We start from the raw sequence: 22,773 nt of genomic DNA on the forward strand, positions 1-22,773 counted from the left end.
AAAGATTTAAGAATAGTAGGATTTTTGTAGAATCTTGAACCAATAGGTACTCTCTAGGAGCTCTTAGAAAAGCCATCCCTATAGTACTACTATCTTCCCTGGTGTCATAGACACACAAATACTCGTGTATATGAATCTCTAGATGAGAAAGACAAATACTTGTAAGAGAATCCTAACAGCAACAACATTGTCTCCATTTGTAATTATTTTTACGAGGTTGGATTCCTCTATAAATGCAATATAAATATTTCTTTTTGTTAAATGGTGTCGCACTGAGTGAGAGTATTTTATTTAGATTAGTGGAGTTTCATATAGATTTGAGAAATATTGTTGATTTTTTTGGATATTCTGATTTGTCTGTAAGATGTTTGAAGTTTCAAGTCTTAATCATTCCACCATGAACAAATTCATGCAATATTTTGATTTCAGTTTAATCACTAATGGTTATTCTTATTAAGTGGATCATAACCTTTGTTAAGATGTCCTCATTTGGGGATGTTGAATATATATCAATAGCAACATTTCAAAAGTTGAGAAAGCTAAATTCTTGCTTTCCAAAATGTTATTGTTTCCATACTATTCCTATGCCAAGCTTGACTTAGAGAAATGACAACTTGAGATGGAGGTGTAGATATATAGGGGTGAATTATTATTGATTCTTGTTTCATCATATATATTATAAAGCCTTTGAGTTTCCACCTTTTTGAGTAGTGTTGACAAGTTTTTGGTATCAAACCTTCTTAAATATCCCTATTCATTCGCTATTGGTAGCTATTTATTTGGTATTGTTAAAGATCATACCAATAGCTATCACCTTGTGAACTTAATTGTTGAATTGCGGATTTGATTTTTACTATGTAGCTCATTTGGATAGAGAAAGTGTAAACATAAATTATAGATACATGCATTGTTAACATAGAAGATATGTATCACTCGAACCTATATAACTGCTAATCAAGAAACCTTTGGTCGGATACTATAACAATAGGGGTCACATGTGGTTTTAAATACCAAAGAAATGGCTTAACCAAAACATTTCCAAGAACACGAGGTGAACACAAGGAAGTAAAAATTGGCTCCTTGTTTGGTTGATTTCTAGTGCTAAATGTTCTGAGTGTGTGAGGCCTTTGACCTTGCGAGTTCACTAAAGTATATGTAACATAGCACATGTGTTCAACAGAAGGGAATTTATATTCTTGTAAAGTTACAGAAACATGTGTAGGTAAGGCCTATAAGGGCTACTTTCAATCCATTATGGTGAACGGACATGATATAGGAAAATTTGACATAGTGAATACTCCGGACATCAAACACTACAACTCTATCTCATGGCCATACATTAAAACAAAGCCCCTATTTGTCATTTTGAAGCCCCAGAGACCCTCAACAAGAGGGACCACAACAACGCGTAGAATGCCCATCCAGGCACAAACAGGGACCAATATATTTCCAAGAACAGGGGATGGACACAAGGAAGTAAAAAATGGTTGATAAGCATGATACAAGGTTTAGGTATCTGCCATTTGGGGGGGGGGAGGGGTTGCTATGAACACATTAAACTGCCCAGTTCTATCTCATGGCCATGCATTAAAAAACGCTTGTACTTGTCATTTTAGGGGCCCAGGGACCCTCAACAAGAGGGGCCACAAGGGCGCGCAAACTGGCCATCCAAAATTTTTGGATGGCCAGTTTGCGCGCCCTTGTGGCCCCTCTTGTTGAGGGTCCCTGGGCCCCTAAAATGACAAGTACAAGCTTTTTTTAATGCATGTCATGATACAATGTTTAGCTATTTGCCATTGTGGGGGGGGGGGGGGGGGGGAGGGAGGGGAGTTTGCTATGAATACGTCAATTTGCCCAACTCTATCTCATGGCTATGCATCAAAATTTTTGGATGGCTGATTTGCGCGCCCTTGTGGCCAAATTTTGGATGGCTGATTTGTGTGCCCTTGTGGCCCCTCATGTTGAGGGTCCCTGGGCCCTAAAATGACAAGTACAAGATTTATTTTTATGCATGGCATGATACAATGTTTAGCTATTTGCCATTGTGGGGGGGGGGGGGGGGGAGTTTTCTATGAATACATCAATTTGCCCAATTCTATCTCATGGCTATGCATCAAAAAAAGCATGTACTTGTCATTTTAGGGCCCCAGGGACCCTCAACATGAGGGGCCACAAGGGCGCGCAAATCAACCATCCAAAAATTTTGGATGGCTGATTTGCGCGCCCTTGTGGCCCCTCATGTTGAGGATCCCTGGGGCCCTAAAATGACAAGTACAAGATTTATTTTTATGCATGGTCATAATTCAAGTGTTGGACTTTTAGGCTGTTTTCAAGAGCTTCTAGTGTTCAATTGGCTCTGAATCTGTCTGGGTTTGTCTCACATAAATTTGTTCATCTCGTCCCGCTCTTCGACTATCGTGTGATGCAAAAAAATCATATCCTACTCGTATTTTCCAAAAATCAACGTGCAAGTTGGCAATTTCTTAAAAAATGATGTAAAACAGACATTTCTTACTTTTTCCTTAATCTACGGGCTCGAACGGGCATTAAAACCATGGAATCTGAAAATACTCAGAGAACCAATGTTTTTTATTGTGTTAAGGACTGCATTTCCTACATACAAAACTTTCTCAAAATCTCACCCTAACACCTTCAAAAGTGGCTTCCAAGGAGTGCCCTCGATCAAAAATTGAAACTGAAGGAAAACAATCAGAATGAACTCCTAGACTGTGTACAAACTTTAAAATAACCAAAAATTTCCTTTTAAAAAAAGTTATTGCTAAAAATTTGAAAATAGACCACCCTTAGACTTCCCACAATGATAGAAATCAAAAGGTTCAAGGAGAGGTCTGGTGTCACAAGTGCATGGTAGGAATCTAATCGAGGCTTATTCCGTCAAGATCTCTTATACTTTATTATGTCTTCTCATGTACAATCTTACCAAAAAAAACAAACTTACACTTTAAATGACTACAAATTTTATTTAACTTATCAAACAATCTAAAATATGGTAGACCTAGAGTGCTCTTACACATCAACAAACAAAAAAGTCCAAATTTCTTCTCATTAACTTTGATAAACATACATCTGTGAACACTTTACAAGGAGTAGTGTGGTCATAGTTCTTACATCCATTCCATGACATGGTATGCTCCTGGGGTGACCTATCACATAAAAATATCTTTGGTAGGAGTGCCCTCATGTTAGGAAAGAGTGTGTTGCTGCTGATGAAAAGTTTTTGCATTGTCCTACTAGGGATCTCTTCATGTCAGCATAATGATTTTTGGTGTAGTGGGAGCCACATTGCCGCTGAGGAGAGCTTTGTGCCACTGTAAAAGCTTCATGTTATGCCACTTCCTTGAGCCGTTCTTGCAAACAACGCCACTCAACTAGCATAGCAAGAGGTCACCTTGTAACAAAAACATGTATGAATTCAACATTTGCAAGCTATATAATGAAGACACTTGTTAAGTATATGTTGTACAAATTTGCAAGTATTTCTATCTAGCTAGGAATAAACAATATAAAAATATACATTAGGATGAGACTACCACCCCTAATAAGCATGGATTTGAAGCACCTACCTGCAAGATGTAACAAAGAAGACTGTTTTAGAGGAAAAGTGGTGACACTTGGCCTCTCTAACCTGCAGCCTTTCACTATTTGTGCATAAAAGCAACCTTTGTGCCAAGCACTACAAAACAAGTAGAGGCAACACCTTAGACTTCAAAGTTTATGATAAGAAGAACACAATCAAAAGTAAGAAGTATATTGTTACCTTGCATAAAGGGGTGTTTTATTCAAATATGTGATGGTATTGGCAAGATATTGAAGAATCGTCAACATTCATCTCACCGATGCTATGACGTTCCTGGGATGACCTCTGCTCACCCTCACGTGCGGCCTTCGATGCAAACGTTGCGAACAAGCAAATATGTATGCATACGATTTGTGATGTCCTTGAGCACCATGGTAGTTGTTGCATGAGGAAGCAAAGGATGAAAAGAGAGAGGGGGGAGGGAGAGAGAGGAACATGGGAGAAGACAAGGGGGTAGTGGGGGAGAGAGAGAGAGAGAGTGGAGAAGGAGGAGAGAAGGGGGCAGGGAGGGAGAGGGAGGAACATGGGAGGAGAGAAGGGGACAGTGGGAGAGAGGGAGAGAGGGGAGGAGGAGGAGAGAAGGGGCAGGGAGGGAGAGGAGAGGGAGAAAGGAGGGAGGAGGAAGAGAGAAGAAAGGTTTTTTTTTTGGGGGGGAGTTTTTTTTTTGAAAAATTGGACTTTTAGTGCTTGTAAGTTTAAAAACATGTCAAAAAATACTTTTTTGATATGGATATATGTTTGGGGGGAGTTTTAAGTCAAAAATAAGTAAAAATAACTTTTTTTTTAAAAAGTCAAATTTTGGCTCTTAGTGATCCACGTTTTTGATGATGTGGCCACACCTCTTTACTCCCTTCACTTTCAAAAAGCTAGAGAGAGAAGGTGACCTCTTAAGTCCACATCCTACATGTGTCTAAAAAAAAGGCTAGAAAATCCTACTAAAAACTAGCTTCTTGAATGCCCTTGTCCCCTTAACCCTACACACCATTAGCATTAATCCCTAAAAATTAGGATTCCTTACAAGGCCCATGCAAGGTTCATATTTCTCCTAATGATGGCAATCAAGGGTGTAGATTCCACCGTAGAAGAAGCGAGAGGCTGACTTGGAGCAGGTGTGAAGCAGTGTTCCAGGTGCAACAAGCAAAGCCATGTTATAGGGGCGATAGGTGGGGCCACGTTGTTGCAGGGGTGACAGGTAGCACGGGTGAGCTGTTGAGCAGGTAGCACAAGAGGAGGGAGGTGCGGCCTCGAATGACTGAGCTGAGTGCAGGCCATTGAGGATAGAACCGACTAGGGAGATGTTTTGCTAGTGTGGTTCGACCGTGTGCGCCCAAGATGGGGCTGATCGAGCAGGAGCCACGGGGCTGGGATTTAAGAGGTGGTGCCCACAAAAGGCTTTATCTTTATAGCCACAAACATACACAAGATTATCACATAGATCAAGTGAGCTCCAAAACTAGAAATCAAAGGCTTTAATTAGAGTTTGTTTAGAAAATTGCAAGCGCACACATATGAAAAATTGAAATGGGTTTTTGTTTTTGCAATAGAAGCAAGAAAAATTACATAAAAATAATCTAATTATTGACATTCATGATATGCTAATCACGATGCAAATATGAACAATCGTAAATTTCTTTTCCTAATCAATTAGTATGGGTAGTTGCACTAATAGTACATATCCCAGTACTAACGGACTTCAAAAGAAGAAAATTAATGAAGTTATTAGCACCATGATTAATATGCAATGCAAAGGACTCAGGAGCTTTGATTGACGATTATGATGGCAAAGAGAGAGAGAGGATGTCAATGCAATCTAGCATAGTGAGGATGCTTAGGATCTAAAATAGGTTAGGGAATGATAATCTAAGCCATGCTCTGATACCAACTGTAGGGTTGAGATGGATATGTTAGTGTGCCATTCATGGCATAAGCATGCTTGGAGAGGTTTGTGTAGAGGAGCTTGAGAGAGAAACTATTGCACAATACAATATAGAGTATATTTTCAAATGATAAAGCTTGATATTATTCAACAAAATGTGCATCTATTTATGCTTATAGAAAAAGACACCCTTTTGACACATGAGCACAAGATGTGTCTTCCCATACACAAATACAAGTGGTCACTCTTTACACAAAGGTTGTAAGAGGTTCTTCACATGGCTTGACACATGAGGTGGAAGGGGTTTTTCACACAAGAGATGCAACAAAACCTCGCATCCCACAGTTTCTTCTTGTTCACTCAGGTTGTCAGAGTATTCATTGTTTGAGTCATCTACTCTCTCAAAATGCTATAAAGAGTCATAAAACCCCTCATTCCCTCTGACGGGAGCAAAGCGAACCCCGAACCCCGGCAGCCTCTAAAACTCCGGGGGCCGAATGGTGCGCCTTGAGTGTGTCATGGTAAAGCAAACAGGGGGCACCACCTAGCTTTGAGCGGCTATGACACAAACCACGATGATATGAACACCATAAACTTACACACGGGGGGGGAGGGAGAGAGAGAGAGAGAGAGAGAGAGAGAGAGAGAGATTTGTAAATGATGAAAACCCTTGGGGGTGTGAGGAAGAATTATTTTTGCAGTATTTACAAATGGCACGCCGTGGTGATAGAGAGGTAGGGAGAAGAGATGGTGCAAACAACTTGGTGCGTTCTCTAAGACGACTCAATGATAGTGAAGCTTGCTACCAAGAGCGTGTATACTCGTATGCATCGACCATTGGAGTCGAGAGATGGACGTGGCTCCCTTCGCATAGTGCAATTCCCAAGGCAAACCCAACACACTAGCCTCCTCCCCGTGATGGTGATAGTGTCAACTCTTCCCACTACACTCTACCAAGTGCTGACCTCTCCTAAACTGCCCCCCCTGATAGTGACCTCTCAGTGCCAATTTATAGGTGTTGGCTACTTGGATTATGGTAATCCCTATGTGATTAGTTTAAGCTTAATTGGGGAGACAAAGCAAGTGGTGGGCCCGGTGTGGTTGACCCTTGCTTTGTCTTGGGAGGTTATTAAAAGATGAGAATCTCTAGGTGGGCCTTGTGATCATCACCTAGAGAGAGGGAATTTACAAAGTGGGAATTTTACAATGGCTTGGGTGAAAACTGAAGAAATGATGAAAATAATCCATAAATTACTAAAAATGGCATCGTGGTTGCGTGTTGCCGACGAATGGTGTGTTGCCGATGCATCGGTGTAGAGCGTACTTCTTTTCGGGGTCGGCTGGGGCATGGCTTCAACGCATATCCTCTTTTTGTTGTTGGCGGCGCGTGCTTTGGGTCCTCCTTCTTTTTTGTCGATGTCGTAGTCGTGGAATCCTTTGTTTTTTTTGTATATGTGTGTGGTGCGTATATGCGTGTGTGTACGTATTGGTGCATGAGTGAGTATGTGTGTATGTATATAGATGTGGGTGCGCGCAAGCGTGCATGGGAACGGGGTGATATGTATAATATATATATATATATATATATATATATATATATTTTTGTTTTACTTTCTCTGTATGGAGACGCAGAGGCGGGGTGTGTGTGTGAATGAGTGTGTGAGCGGCTAATATGCATGGGAATGGGGCCTTACTATATATATATATATATATATATATATATATATATATATATATATATATATATATATATATATATATATATATATATTAGCCTTTTCGGGTCTGCTGCGACGTGCTGCAGGGACGCGAGGGTGAGTGAGGGGATGGGGTGTGTGTGAGAGAGGGTGTGTGTGTGTGGTGTGTGTGAATGTGTGTGTGTGTGTATAGAGAGAGGGTGAATTTATGCGCCTTCTCAGGCCCGCGAGGGAGAGAGATGAGAGAGAGAGGTTTGCGGGAGACTCTGTGTGCAGAGCGCAAGAGAGAGAGGGAGATGAGTGGGGAGAGAGAGAGAGAGAGAGAGTGTGAGGGAGGGAGAGGATGAGTAGGGTGTGTGTGTGTGTGAATGAGAGAGAGAGGGAGTTGGATATCTGCTGCGCCTTCGGGCTAGAACGGAAGAGAGAGAGAGAGAGAGAGAGAGAGAGAGAGAGAGAGTGGGGCGATCTCGATGGCTGTGAGAAGGAGAGAGAGAGAGAGAGAGAGAGAGAGAGAGAGAGAGAGAGAGAAAAGGCAGGGCGAGGTAGTGTGTGTGTGGATAAGGGAGGTCTCCGTTATTTGCGCGCCTTCATAGGTCCGAGCCATAAATGGCTGAGAGAGAGAGAGAGAGAGAGAGAGAGAGAGAGAGAGAGAGAGAGAGAGAGAGAGAGAGAGAGAGAGAGAGAGAGAGATGGTGAGATGGCGGGGGTCCGCGCCATTGTGGGCTGCCGAACAAGAGAGCCAGGGAAGGGGGGGGGGGGGGATTTTGGCAATGGACTGGGGTAGGGGGAATGTGTGGGTGAGAGAGAGAGGGAGATGAGTATCCACTATTTTGCATGGTGGCTCAAGGACGAGAGGAGGGGAGCAAGTCAATGGGTGGGGAGTGAGGGAGAATATTAGCGGGCCAAGGGAGGGAGAATGAGGCCGAGGGAGGGGTGAGGCGAGCGGGTGGGGGACGAGAGGGAGAATATTAGCGGCTATTGGCTTGCATAGAGAGCGAGGGAGGGAGTGTGAGTGGGGCGGGTGTGTGGATAAAAATACGGGAGAGCGGGAGTTCACATGCGGCTCGACACAGAGGGAGCACGAGAGAGAAAGCGAGAGAAGGGGTGGATGCTCGAGGCCGTTCTTGGCCGAGGGTGGCCAGTAAAGGGGGGGTGTGGGTGAGAGAGAGAGGATATTAGAGAGAGATATGTAGGGAAAATGAGAGAGAGAGAGAGATATCTCAGTCGATGCCCGCCGGGGGAATAAAAATACACACAGAGAGAGAGAGAGAAGGGGTATCTGAAACCGAGGGCAACCGGCTAGGCTGGGGCATAGACGAGCGGAGGCATGAGGGTGATAGGTCGGCCAATCAAAGGGGGGGGGTAAACTTATGCCTGTAAAAGTGCCATGAGGTTGAGCAAGCATTGCCGAGGCTTCCAACAGTGTCGCCAAGGCTCCGGCAGAGGAAAAATAAGTTTTTTTCCTTTCTTTTTTTTTAATTTTTAAAAATCGGCCCCATCATTAGCCCTCTCCTCTTGTCTAGAGTTATTCATGCTTCTAGCCCTTCCTCTGCATCTTTAGCTGTGGAGTTAGAGGGTTCTCCCACTTCTGGAATGTCTAGCATGAATTCTCGATCAAATCTAAGAAAATACCTTTGCAGTCTCCATCCATTGACCCTAGTCTTGTGAATTCTCCCATCTGCTTCCATCATCTTATAGCTGTCGTTGTCATAGCGTTTCTTGATGATGAATGGCCCTTCCCGTAGAATCTTCCTACTGGTGATATCTAGAGAAAAATGACCGCCGCAGACGCCATCATGGCAACTTGAAACTACCTCTGTGATCTCACTAGAGGTTGGCACCCGCCTGAGAATTTGATCCTTGCCCTTACAATACAAGTGGTCCTTTATAAGGCGGTAACTAGTAGCCTTCCTGACTAGCCACTGTTTTTGGCCTTTGGTGTATCCTTCCGGACATTCTCCTGTATCTAAAAATCTGACGACATCAGGCATAGCATCACTACCTTGGAAGAGGGGTAGCTTCAGTTTGATTGCTCCTATGGGAACGTCTTGTATTCTTTCTTTGGCTAGAGCATCTGCCTCCTGATTTTCTGCTCTGGGGACATGAAATAGTTTCACTGCTTCAAACTTCTTTAGAAGATCCTTAACTTGGTGGAGTTGACCAAGTAAAACCTGATTCTTACAAACCCAGGTTCCATTAATCTGCTTTATCAAAAGCAAAGCATCGCCAAACACATTTAGGTGCTAAATTCCTTGTGAAATACATTATTCCAACCCAAGAATTAGGGCTGCATATTCTGCTTCATTGTTGGACTGGGAGTGTAATAACTGTCCAATGGAGAATACTCTTTCTTGTTGCTCGTTGAAAATGACTATGCCTGCTGCAAACTGGTCCATTGTTCTCTTGTATGCTCCGTCAAAGAAAAGAGAGTGAGCTCTTTCTAGCCTAGGACTCTCTACCATTAGTGTTTCTTCCTTTGCTTCCGTGTTGACCTTCAGACTCTTCTCATAATGGCGATGAGTGAGAATGCCCGCTAAACTAGCCCTGTTGGAGTTTTCTACTTGCATGGTGTAGTCAAACTCTTGTAATCTAATTAACCACTTTGAGATCCTAGATGAGACATTTATGTGTCGCATTACATATGGGAAAACCTCTTCCATTGTTAGGATTACAAAGGGTCTAGGCAGGAGATAGGAGCGGAACTTTGTGGTAGCAAACATTAGTGCCAGAACCATGTGTTCTACTTCGGTAAATCCCTTTTCTGACGGGGTCATGACACGACTAGAGAAATAAATAGGACGCATGAAAGAAGTTTTGGGGTCCTTTTGCATTAGCACGGCTCCGAGTGTATCACTTTCCACACTAGGGTTCACATAAAATGGCTCGTCCCACTTAGGAGGTGAAATGGTGGGAAGCTTAGCTAGGATTTTCTTTACCTCAGTAAACTGCTACTCATTCTCTTCACTCCATGAGAAGACTTTCCTCTGGGTGAGTTGTTGTAGGGGAAGGACCACTTGAGATAGCAAGTGAATGAACCTGCTTAAGTATCTTACCTACTGAAGGAAAGAAACCAGTTGCTTAGCGTTGGTGGGTGACGACAAAGATACCAGGGCTTGAATCTTGCTAGGGTCAGCCTCAATCCCTTTTGCTGAAATTACATGGCCAAGGAGAGTGACTTTGCTTTCACCAATGTGACACTTATCCACGTTGAGCTGGCCACCCAAGGTTTGCAGCCTGGTTAAGCCATCATAGACTTTTCTTAAATGAAGGGCTCGTGAACTATAGATGCAAAAATCATCTACAAAAACCCGTATTGATTTTCCAAAGTAGGGTTGGAAGACAAAGGTCACATAGCACTGAAACGTGGCCGGGGCGTTAGTGAGGCCAAACGGCATCTCTCTGTAGGCAAAGCATCCCCAAGGTGTGATGAAGGTTGTCTTCTTCTGATCTTTCTCCGCAATGCTAATCTGGAAGTATCTTGAGTAGCCATCGCACACTGTGTATCGTTCATGAACGGCCACTTCATTGAGTATTTCATCCTTGAATGGGAGGGGAAAGTGATCCCTCTTCGTGGCTGCATTGAGAGGTTTATAATCCACACAGACTCTCCACTTACCATTTTTTTTGGTGTGACTACTACTGAGGAGACTCCCACTCTGAGTCTTTGACAGGGTAGATGAAACCTGCTTGTAGCAAACTTCTCACTTCCTTAAGTAGTGCCTCTTGTTGGATTACTCCAAGTTTTTTGAGATTTTGTACTATTGGTTTAATGCCTTTCTTGAGTTTTATGTGGTGTGCACTACTGTAATTCTTGTGATCTTATCATAGCCATCAATGAACAAAGTAGTGAAGTTACCTAGCATAGAGACATACTCCCTCCTTTCTTCATTGGTTAACTCATTTGAGAGCATTTTCTGTAACTTACCTACATCCTCCAAGGGCTGCGTACCTGATGATTGGTTTGTGGGGGGTGTTTCAGATTGTGTCAATCTTTTTGGGTCTTTAAGAATGACCCCCATCACCTCGATGCTACTGTCACTTCCGTCGGTGGTGGTTGTCTCTTCTTCTGAGGTAGACAAATAGTCGCTGGTGGACTCATCTTTTGAAGTCTCCAAGATCATGTTGCGCTGCTTTTCAGTCCTCATGTCGTAGAATATGGACTTTCCTTTAACGTCCTTCATCTGAATCATCCCGGTGCTCCAGTCTTGTTTAGCTTCCATAGCCATAAGCCAAGGCCTCCCAAGAATGATGGGGTAGCCCTCCCCTTTGTGTGGCATGATGAACTTTGTCTACCTCCACTTCTGTATTGAATGCTTTTACTTTGACCGCATTTACAATGCCCACACATTTCACTCTTACATTGTTTGCCATCTTGGCTCTGGCCTACTTACCTCTAGACCTAGATGGTGCATCATCTTTTCACTCATGACGCATATTTGCGCACCACCATCTATGTAGACGTTTGAGATTCGTTGCCCCTTGATGTGGGCATCCATGGTTGGTAGGATGTCGTTGAGATCCCTTCCAGAGATAGCCCCAGCTATCCTGGGCCTTGATTTCCTGGTACTTACCATTTTTGTCCATTGCCTCCTCATCCTTGGTGCAAGGTGGAGTAATTGGGGCCAAGTTATCTTCGGGCCTTGCATTAACACATCGTGAACTAAGTCATAGGGTTTTGCATACTCACCTAGTGAGAAGTCCACGATGTCTATCTTTCGTCGCGGTTTAGCTGCTTGCTTGCTAGACTCTGCCTTCCCTTTCATCTTCTCTTCTTTTTGAGATGATTTCTCGTGCCTGGCATGCTTCACTCCCATAGCATCCACTTCTTCTACCTTCGCTTTCCCTTTGTGCTTCTCTCAAACTGATTCTTCTACCTTTGCCTTCCCTTTAGCTTCCAAGCTAATAACACTCACAGCTTGGTTCATAGCAGGTGGTGGGGGTAGTGGAGGAATAAGAGGTTGGGGTGGTGGTTGCTGTTGTACAAGTGGTCGAAGGATTTGGACCGGTGGGATTGGTCCTGGTTGCCTTGGTGGTCTTGCTCTTGGCAGAGAGATCCGATTCTGTCTCCCCCCTCTATTGAAATTCTTCCTCCTTGGGTGTGGGCAGTAGTACATTCCATGGCCGTCTTTCCCGCAGTTGTAACAGTTGTACTCTTGGTTCTGCCTTCATTGTCCTCTTCCTTGTTCTGGATTCCTGAGGTGCATGCCCTTGCTGCACCAGATGCACAGATAAACTCTCCTAGTTGGGTGGTGATGCGACTCAGTAGGTCTTGCTGCTCTTCTGATGCCTCTTGCAGTTGGGTTCTATGATTGGCTATTGCAGTCACTGGGGTTGGTTGGGCCGAGCTTGTTTCCTCTAATTCGTTTACTCTTGCTTGCATGCACAGCTTCTTGTCTTTAAGGCGGGCTACTTCGACTGCCAACTCATATGTTGCAGGAAACCTTCCCTTCACCTTCTCTCTAAGCGGCGACCATAGACTAGAAATGAAATGGTCCTCCTTTAGGAAATTAGGTGCTCCTTCGCCTTCCTCCAGTGAGGCAACCCATCCCTCCCATAAGTACAAAAATTTGGACTCGTAGGTGGCATACTCTAGCAGACCTCCCTGCTTTAATTCTGTAAGTAGTTGCCATAGCTTCTCCGAGGTTGTGCCTCCACCAAACCTCTTTACAAAAGCAGCCCTTAAGACATCCCATGCATTCTTGGTAGCATGGGGCAATGCATTATACCAGGACTTGGACTCTACTTTCATCAGTAGAGGAAAAATTCTAAGTCGTGAAGCGTCGTCATCTTTGTTGGAGACGACACAAGCAATGTCGAAATCATCCAAAAAGTCGGTGGTGAGATCCTCTCCCTTCTTTCCACTGAACGTGGGGAAAGAAACACTTGACATGGTAGTGACTCACGAAATTACAAACCTTTTTTAAAAAAAATTTCTTTTAGATTAATACATTAACAACGATAGCGGCTCATAGCGGCTTTTTTACAGGGTTGGGTGGATAGGTTAAAATAGGATAAAGATAGAAACATTAAAGGAATGATGGTAATCTAATATGGGGAGAATGATAGGGTTTGGGGAATTGAGGATTTCTCCTAGTACCGCCACAGTGAATAGGTATACAATCTTCTGTTGGTAGAAGACTTTCCTATCTACATAGATATTCACATGCATATGCTGCAGGAATCCGAACGGGAATGCCGTCGATCCGTTTTCCATCATGCACAGAGGGTGGAATACTTACTTATACTCTTACCGTGCCAGTGTTGATGAGTCGGCACATCCACAAGAGGTCGTCGCCTTTCATGGGCTCTACCTTTCCTTCGTTGCTCAGCTTGTACGGGGTGATGGCGACGCGTCTGACCACTCCCAGCCTCTTGGCTAGTAGCAATTGTAGGTAATTTCTGTAGTCGGCGTGTTGCATGAATTCTACTAACTCGTTCCTAGCCCACTGGGTTTCATCCGTGGTAGAAAGCTTCTTCAGGATAAGTTGTACAGGGAGAGGAGGAAGATCCTCTACCCGTCTTCCAAAACAGCGAGAGCAGTAGCCGAACCACTCTTCCCTAGGACATGGGAATCTTCTTACCACTTCTTCTTCAGGATTGTCAAAGTGGATTGGTAGCACTCGCATGCGTCGTGCAAATCGGTAGGCAACCTTTTTCCACTTAGCTTTGGATGACTTCCTCTTTGGCAAGCTGGGTACAACCCGACTTTCTGAGCTTGAAGCACTTGCTTGGCCAGATGCTTCTCCCTTCGGGGTCATGTGATTCCAGACTGGCTTAACGTCTCCTTACCTTTGGCTCGAGCAGCCCCTTTAGGCCACTTTGGAGTAAAGGTTATAACTTTGACTGCAGTTTCTTTAGGGAAAAGAGGCCTCACCATTTTCTGTCCTTCTTTGATGTGAATGACTTCTTCGCGATGAATGTCGATGTAGACGATTTCAACCCTTTCGTTGCCTTCATTGCTGGCACTCATTGACAATGTGTCTTGGTTGAAAACAGTGATGGCCCTTCACCGACCTCCCACCTGATGCTCTCAATTTGTGGTTAGAACGAGCAACACAACTTCAATGAAGGCGGCTAGTGCCTCCTTCATCTCCACTTCTTTCATCCTCCAGTTAAAAAATTCCTTCAGCCATTCGTCCATGATTGATAGTGGGCGTCACTTTCAGCATTGTAAACTGAAGGGTCTTAGGAAGCCCTCCTCAGTGGGGGCACCAAATGACGGGAGCAAAGCAAACCCCTAACCCCGACGGCCTCTAAAACGCCGGGGGTTGAATGGTGCGCCTCAAGCCTGTCACACGGTAAACCGAACAGGGGGCACCACCTAGCTTTGAGCGGATAGGACATAAACCACGATTATATGAACACCGCAAACTTACACATGGAGAGAGAGAGAGAGAGAGAGAGAGAGAGAGAGAGAGAGAGAGAGAGAGAGAGAGAGAGAGAGAGAGAGAGAGATTTGCAAATGATGAAAACCCTCGAGGGTGTGAGGGAGAATTATTTCTGCAGTATTTACAAATGGCACGCCGTGGTGATAGAGAGGTAGGGAGGAGAGATGGTGCAAACTACTTGGTGCGTTCTCTACGACGACTCAATGATTGTGAAGCTTGCTACCAAGAGCGTGTATACCCGTATGCATCGACCATTGGAGTCGAGAGATGGATGTGGCTCCCTTCTCATGGTGCCATTCCCAAGGCAAACCCAACACACCAGCCCCCTCCCCGTGATGGTGATAGTGTCAACTCTTCCCACTACACTCTACCAAGTGTTGAACTCTCATGAACTACCCCCCCTGATAGTGACCTCTCAGTGTCAATTTATACGTGTTGGCTGCTTGGATTATGGTAATCCCGGTGTGATTAGGGTAAGCTTAATCAGGGAGACAAATCAAGTGGTGGGCCCGGTGTGGTTGACCCTTGCTTTGTCTTGGGAGGTTATTAAAAGATAAGAATCTTTAGGTGGGGCTTTGTGACCATCACCTAGGAGGGGAGTTTACAAAGTGGGAATTTTACAATGGCTTGGGCGAAAACTAAAGAAATGATGAAAATAACCCATAGATTACTGAAAATGGCGTCGTGGTTGCGTGTTGCCGACAAATGGTGTGTTGCCAGTGCGTCGGTGTAGAGCGTACTTCTTTTCCGGGTCGGCCGGGGCATGCCTTTGGCGCATTTCGTCTTTTTGTTATTGGCGGCGGGTGCTTTGGGTCCTCCTTCTTTTTTGTCGATGTCATAGTCGTGATATCCTTTGGTTTTTTTTGTATTTGTGTGTGGTGCGTACATGCGTGTGTGTACGTATTGGTGCATGAGTGAGTATGTGTGTATGTATATAGATGTGGGTGTGCGGAAGCATGCGTGGGAACGGGGGGGTATGTATATAATATGTATATATATTTTTTTCATTTTTCTTTCTCTGTATGGAGACGTAGAGGCGGGGGGTGTGTGTGGTGTGTGTGTGTGTGAATGAGTGTGTGAGCGGCTAATATGCGTGGGAACGGGGCCTTACTATATAGTATGTATGTGTGTATATGTATATATATATATATATATATATATATATATATATATATATAAATAGCCTTTTCGGGTCTGATGGCGACGTGTTGCACGGACGCGAGGGTGAGTGAGGGGATGGGGTGTGTGTGTGTGTGTGGTGTGTGTGTGAATGTGTGTGTGTGTGTATAGAGAGAGAGAGGGTGAATTTCTGTGCCTTCTCAGGCTTGCAAGCGAGAGAGATGAGAGAGAAAGGTTTGCGACAGGCTCTGTGTGCATAGCGCAAGAGAGAGAGGGAGATGAGTGGGGAGAGAGAGAGAGAGAGTGAGGGAGGGAGAGGATGAGTAGGGTGTGTGTGTGTGTGTGAATGAGAGAGAGAGTGAGTGTGCACCCTCGCGCTGGAACGAAAGAGAGAGAGAGAGAGAGAGAGAGAGAGAGAGAGAGAGAGAGAGAGAGAGAGAGAGAGAGAGAGAGAGTGGGGCGACCTCGCTGGCTGTGAGAAGGACAGAGAGAGAAAAGGTGGGGCGAGGTAGTGTGTTTGTGGATAGGGGAGGTCTCCGTTATTTGGGCACCGTCATAGGTCCGAGCCATAAACGACTGAGAGCGAGCGAGCGAGAGAGAGAGAGAGAGAGAGAGAGAGAGAGAGAGAGAGAGAGAGAGAGAGAGAGAGAGAGAGAGAGAGAGAGAGAGAGAGAGAGAGAGAGAGAGAGAGAGAGAGAGAGAGAGAGAGAGATGGTGAGATGGCGGGGGTCCGCGCCATCGTGGGCTGCCGAACAAGAGAGCGAGGGAAGGGGGGGGGGGGATTTTGGCAATGGACTGGGGTAGGGGGAATGTGTGGGTGAGAGAGAGAGGGAGATGAGTATCCACTATTTTGCATGGTGGCTCAAGGACGAGAGGAGGGGAGCAAGTCAATGGGTGGGGAGTGAGGGAGAATATTAGCGGGCCAAGGGAGGGAGAATGAGGCCGAGGGAGGGGTGAGGCGAGCGGGTGGGGGACGAGAGGGAGAATATTAGCGGCTATTGGCTTGCATAGAGAGCGAGGGAGGGAGTGTGAGTGGGGCGGGTGTGTGGATAAAAATAAGGGAGAGCGGGAGTTCACATGCGGCTCGACACAGAGGGAGCACGAGAGAGAAAGCGAGAGAAGGGGTGGATGCTCGAGGCCGTTCTTGGCCGAGGGTGGCCAATAAAGGGGGGGTGTGGGTGAGAGAGAGAGGATATTTGAGAGAGATATGTAGGGAGAATGAGAGAGAGAGAGAGATATCTCAGTTGATGCCCGCCGGGGGAATAAAACTACAGGGAGAGAGAGAGAAGGGGTATCTGAAACCGAGGGCAACTGCCGGCTAGGCTGGGGCATAGACGAGCGGAGGCATGAGGGTGATAAGGCCGGCCAATCAAAAAGGGGGAAGGGGGGGGGGGGGGGGGGGGGGGGGGTTTAACCTTATGCCCGTAAAAGCGCCATGAGGTTGACCAGGCATTGCCGAGCCTTCCAACAGTGTCGCCAAGGCTCTGGTAGAGGAACTCCTTTGGCACTCACCAGTTGATCATCTCTGAGTTTTTCTAGGACTAATTTCTCATCATTCTCATTTACTATATTGACCATATAGTATTGTACCACGTCATAACCATCCTTGTCACATAATTTTGTTGTGGGTCCATCTGAAATAGCACACACAGGGTTGCTAGAATAAGAGTCCATTCGAATGGCTTTAGAGATTCTTAAGGAAATGGTTCAAGGGTGTATTCCCTATCTTGAATGGATCTTTCAAGAATACACTCTTCTTGTTTCAAACTCCCACAATGTGATGCACTACACATTTATAGCTCTTTGGGCCTTCCTAATAACCAAGCTAAAAGTTTCCATCCTGCTAATGTAGCTGAATCAAACTCCTCAACTGCGGTCCAATTCACGTCTTTCTAACTATGGTCTTTAAGGTTTATATGCGTTGTGGTTTCCATGTGTTTGAAGTATACATGATCATATCCCTAATCTTGAACCATCTTCAATTGTCGCATGAATGGACGCCCAAGTATTATGTCATAGCTGTTTCTCTTGCCAAAATCCACTATAGCAAAGGTATGCTCATACTCAATGCTGTAAGAAGTAATAATCACTTTCTCAAGAAGCCCTAGGCGTTTCTCCATGTACCCCTCTGCTAGTTGCAATTTCATTTTAGTAGCCCTCAAGGCAGTTTTTCCCCATTTTTTTCAAATTTCCTTGATGGAAATAGGAACGCCAGCTCCACTATCAAGAATTTCCATAGTTGTTACACTTTGGAACTCCACTGGAAGTGTAGTATTTCCATCTTCACCCTCATAATATTATCCAAACTTGTTCAAGGGTAAAGGTCTTGTGTTCAATTGAGGTTTTTCTAGTTCTCGGATCCCTTCTTGTGTTTGTGATGTTGGATCTTTTACCCCAAACTTCTCTAAGCATTTTCCAATAGTTGCCCACATGTTTGGTCTAATTTGGAGAAGCTCTACTAGCATAATAGTGCACATAAAAGGTGTAGACAATATGTCTATCAATCCCTTAGAGTCCATAGCCTTTCTTGACAAGAGTCTTTGAGATGGCACCACCTTCAGATCAGACTTGCTTCATACTCTTCCATGTAAGAGGGTAAGGTTATCAAAGATTGAGGTTGACTCTCTAAAGATTGTACAAACCCTCTATCCCGCCAATATGAGCGAATATATAGATTCGCTTGAGATCTTGCCTTGAACTCCTCAATAGGTGGAAGAAAGAGATCCCTCCCCTTACTGGTTTGGTTAACTTTGTGGCTCAACCCGTTCGCCTCATTTTCTTCTTGTATTTGTCTCCAAATCTTGTCTAAGACATCATACTCTCTGTAAGCCTTTGGTATCATAGGATAGAAACCCTCACATGCCTAATCTATGGTATTCAACACTATTCATGGCTTTTTGAATTCAACCATGGGATTCTCGATTGTTCCTTCAGTTTTGTGTATTGGTGGGGTTATCGGTGTTCGAGCTGGAAATTCTATCCACCTCTTTAGCTTGCTTGTCGGTAGCTCTAGCAAAGCTTGGGCAGTTTGGATCATTTTCTGACAAACCTCCAATCTTTGCTTTTCTAACTCAGTGTAAGGATACATCATCCATTTTTGTTCCTAGTTTTGGTTAGTTTGAAGCTGCACTTTGTAGGCTTTCATAAGTGCGTCTAGAGGTTCACTCACCTTTTCAACTAATATAGATCCTCTAGAACTTGCACTCTTTGGTCTCTTTTTCTCATTAGGTTCTCTGGTCTCTAGGATTTCCCACTCAAGATTAGTTTTATTCTCTAATCTCTTTAGCCTTTCCCTGGTCTGTTTTAACTCCTCGGCTAGGGTTGTCTATTCACGTTCCTTCCCTAGCTTTCATGTGAGCCTTCCTAGCCTTTCAGGTGTTTTGTTGACTTTTTCGTTCATAACTAGGAGCATCTGATTTGGGTTCCTCAATATTGGTTCTTCCCTTGCTTTTTGAGCTTGCACCCTTGTGACAACCTGTATATATATTACTGTTTCATTTTTAGAACCGCTACTTGACGGCATTTCCCTCAACATGTTTTGTTTTCATTCTTTTATTTGGGTTTTTTCAAATAGTCACTGATCAAATGAGTAACACCACAATATAGATAGTATACATTCACTCCAATGATCTCTTCATGAGGAAAATCTTTCATAAGGTGGTCACCACCACATTTATAGCACGGTCCTAAATGTTGGCGAGATGCTCTTGGAGCTGTTCTCTATTGATAGGCACACCTTTGTCCTATTAACCCACTGCTCGCTATGAACAACAATGTGCGTTCATCCAAAGTGTATCTACCTTCTCCTACAGTCTAAGCTGCTGTTGGTGGTCCAACATTCCCAATCATGCTCCAAGGTTCTGGTGCTTTTGGATTTTCAGGTGGATAATAGGCTGATCTAGCCCCGTATTCACTTGGCTCTTCGTAATATATAGGCACATGCACTAAGGCTTGTTCCTTCAATTCCTCTATAGTGGGTGCATACCTAATGCCCACTGCTTTTGTTCTTGGAAGAGGTGACTGTTGCCCCAAAATTGGTTGTGGCCACTCAACCCCTCTGGTTCTGGAAAAATTCCTACTATATACCTAGGCATGGGTGGTACCCAAGGAGGTGCTACTTGGACTGGTGGAACATATTGTCTCTCTCTCACACATATCCCTTGCTATAGTAACACTCTTCCGTAGCATGATTTGTCCATTTTTGCTCAATGGCACACCATTTCTTACCCTGTGGCTTAGCAAAATCAGGCTTATCCTTTTGAGAACTTCCTCAATAATTATCACTTGATTTAACGTTACCTCGCTCTTTTGTGCCAACTTTGTAGACTTATCTCCACTTTGCTTTGACGATGTGTCATCATCTAAATCTTTGTAGTCGTCTTCCTTGTAGACAACACAGTTGTCTACTAGGTATAGAGCCACCTTGGTCAACTTGTTGAGAGTTGAGCTCTTCTTCATATGCAAATCCTTCTCAAGATCTACGTTTCTTAGTTCTTGGATAAATATCAACATGAGCTTGGATTGAGTTGGTAACTTTTCCAAAAGGCAGAATTTTACATAGCATTTCAGCCTTAAGGACACTTTCCTAACGGAGTCTCCCTCTTTTTGCTTGAACTTGTGGATTTGCGAGACTATATTATGAGCATCCCTCTTTGAGAGAATTCCTTGATAAACTTGTCAAATACCTCCTCCATTGAATTGAAATCTTCAACAGAGTCAAACTAGGTGACGACATCCTCCTCTAGAGTTAAGCCAAATCTTGCAAGCTATTTGGGAAATTCTAGTACTTCCTTAGCCTTAATGACACGCACAAAGGCTGCCACTTGATCCCTTGGATCCCTATTTCTAGAATATTTCTTGTTAAACCATTTTGAGACTTGAGAAGTTTTTTGATCCTCCGATGATCTACCATTCTAAACATAGGATCCTCTATTCCTCCTCTATGAGCCCTTTCTGGACTAAATTATGGTACATGTTCCTCCCCTAGTGGTGCTCCTAATCCATAGTTCCTAATTGGTCTAGCAAGTGGTCGTTCCTCTGCTCGGATTATTTCTTCTCATTCTCATCCTCGATGTGGTGCTTCAGTCCTGGTCGGATTTAGCATCCTTACTCTACTCTCATCCTAGTATTGATGATGGAATAGTGGTTTTGGTGGCGCTTCAAGCCCTAACATGGACTGATAACCACCCCCTTTTGTGTTCATTTTGGTGTTGCAAATTGTTTGAGCCATGCTTGAAATGATAGTGGCAATGTTTGTGGGTTCTAAGGGTTAGGCAATGGTTGTTTATTTGATTGTGCTGTGGTGTCGTAATCATCTGAGAAGGGATTTGTAGACTTTTTTGGGTTTCTATGGGCTTTTGCTTCCCTATCAAAGCTTGTGCCATCAATTCTGGCGTTATCACTTTCCCTACATTGTCTGATGAATTGGCTCGTATTCTTGTCCGTAATTATCGACAAAAATAGTATGGTTTCCCATAGTAAGAGGTGACTCTTCCCTCATAGTGCTTGTGTAAATCCCAATATTTTCCTGAATCGTGGCCATTCTCTCCACTCTCTTGTCATGAATGTAGAAGGCTTTAAAAAGAGTGAGTTTAGGAGGTATCTCCACAGTCTCCATATCCATCTTCCCTTTTGATACGTTGTTTCCATATTGATTGTAATTTTTTGGGTCTTTGACAATGAGACAGTGGTTTCCATCCTCATCACAAAGCCTATCACCATTGTTGTTACCATGATTACTACTAATCCTCTTGCTAGCGGTTCTTCAATACAAATGCAATGACATCCTAAAAAATCAGCATACATCAAGGCTTCATGGGCATTGGTTCCCTTAAGAAAGATTTCCGTGTATTTTGGCATGTTTAAGGGTTTTTGAGAGGTGCTACCCCCATGGTCCCTTACTGCTAGAAACCTCCAAGTTGTTGGTTATCCATCCACTAATATAATCCTTCAAAAGAGATGTTTGTATCATTGCTCTCTTCTATGATTGGTGCTAAGGGATCTATCCTTGCTTGGTGTATACTCTCTTGTGTCGACATTAAGATAACTTGATCTCCGAGCACTCTCTATTCTCTTTGAGTACACCTTCCGGACCTCAAATTCATCAAATCTTTCAAACATACAAGTATCAACCCCAAGTTCTTACCTTAGAAGTCCTTTTGCGGTTTCCTTTGTCTTGGTTTGCTCTCAAGCCGCTTTGTCAACTTGTAAAGTTCTTTGCACTTCCAACAACTGATCACCAACTTGCCGGATCCTTGATTCTGGCTATCTGTACAAAACTTTGACTCTGCAACTCTTTGTGAAATTAATAATTCTCACTTACTACTGTATATAAAGACAATACCCTTTTATGAGTTTCAAGCTCTAATTTGATAAGACAGATGGAATGCTAAGATCACAAGAAAGACTTATGGACCAACAAATTCTCAATCTGAGCACTAAAATTGGCTTATAGACATCACACGTGTATGATGTCTAAATTCTAAGAATTGACTCAAACTTGTATCATGCACTCTCCTTGATATGCTTAGTCTAAATCTAGTCTTGCTTTGAAGTTCTAACACTTGTAGGTAGGTCAATCTCTTATATGTAGGCCTTGGTCACTTCCAGCTTCACTAGAGGGATAACTAAACCAAAAATGATAGAAATTGATTGAAACTTGATCCTTAAGCTTGCTTTGTGGTGTTAAGCACCTTGATAAGCTCCGTTGTCAGTTTTGGTCTCTAAAAATGCCCCTGAGACATCATACGTGTATGATGTCTATTTGGCCAAACTGAAGTGAATTTCACTCCAGAGGTCCTCCACCCCCCAAGTAACTCATTGCAACTTGGATAATGCAATTTCAACACCTTTTGTGCTAGATATGGTCAAATCAAGCATCCACTTTGTCCAAATTCGTCTCTTGGTCTCTACAAGCCTTAAATTTCTTCAAATTCAATGGGACTTGGCCTATTTAATTCTTAACTGCTCTTAATTACATTAACTCACCAAAATGTGCCTTTTGACCCAAAATCAGGCCTGTTAGACATCATACGCGTATGATGTCTAAGTGGTTTTGTTTATACCCTAGGCTCCCCTTGATGTGTACAACATGCA

Source organism: Adiantum capillus-veneris, chromosome 7 (genome assembly GCF_014529385.1).
Source record: "Adiantum capillus-veneris isolate H3 chromosome 7, ASM1452938v2, whole genome shotgun sequence".
NCBI classification, from domain to species: Eukaryota; Viridiplantae; Streptophyta; class Polypodiopsida; order Polypodiales; family Pteridaceae; genus Adiantum; species Adiantum capillus-veneris.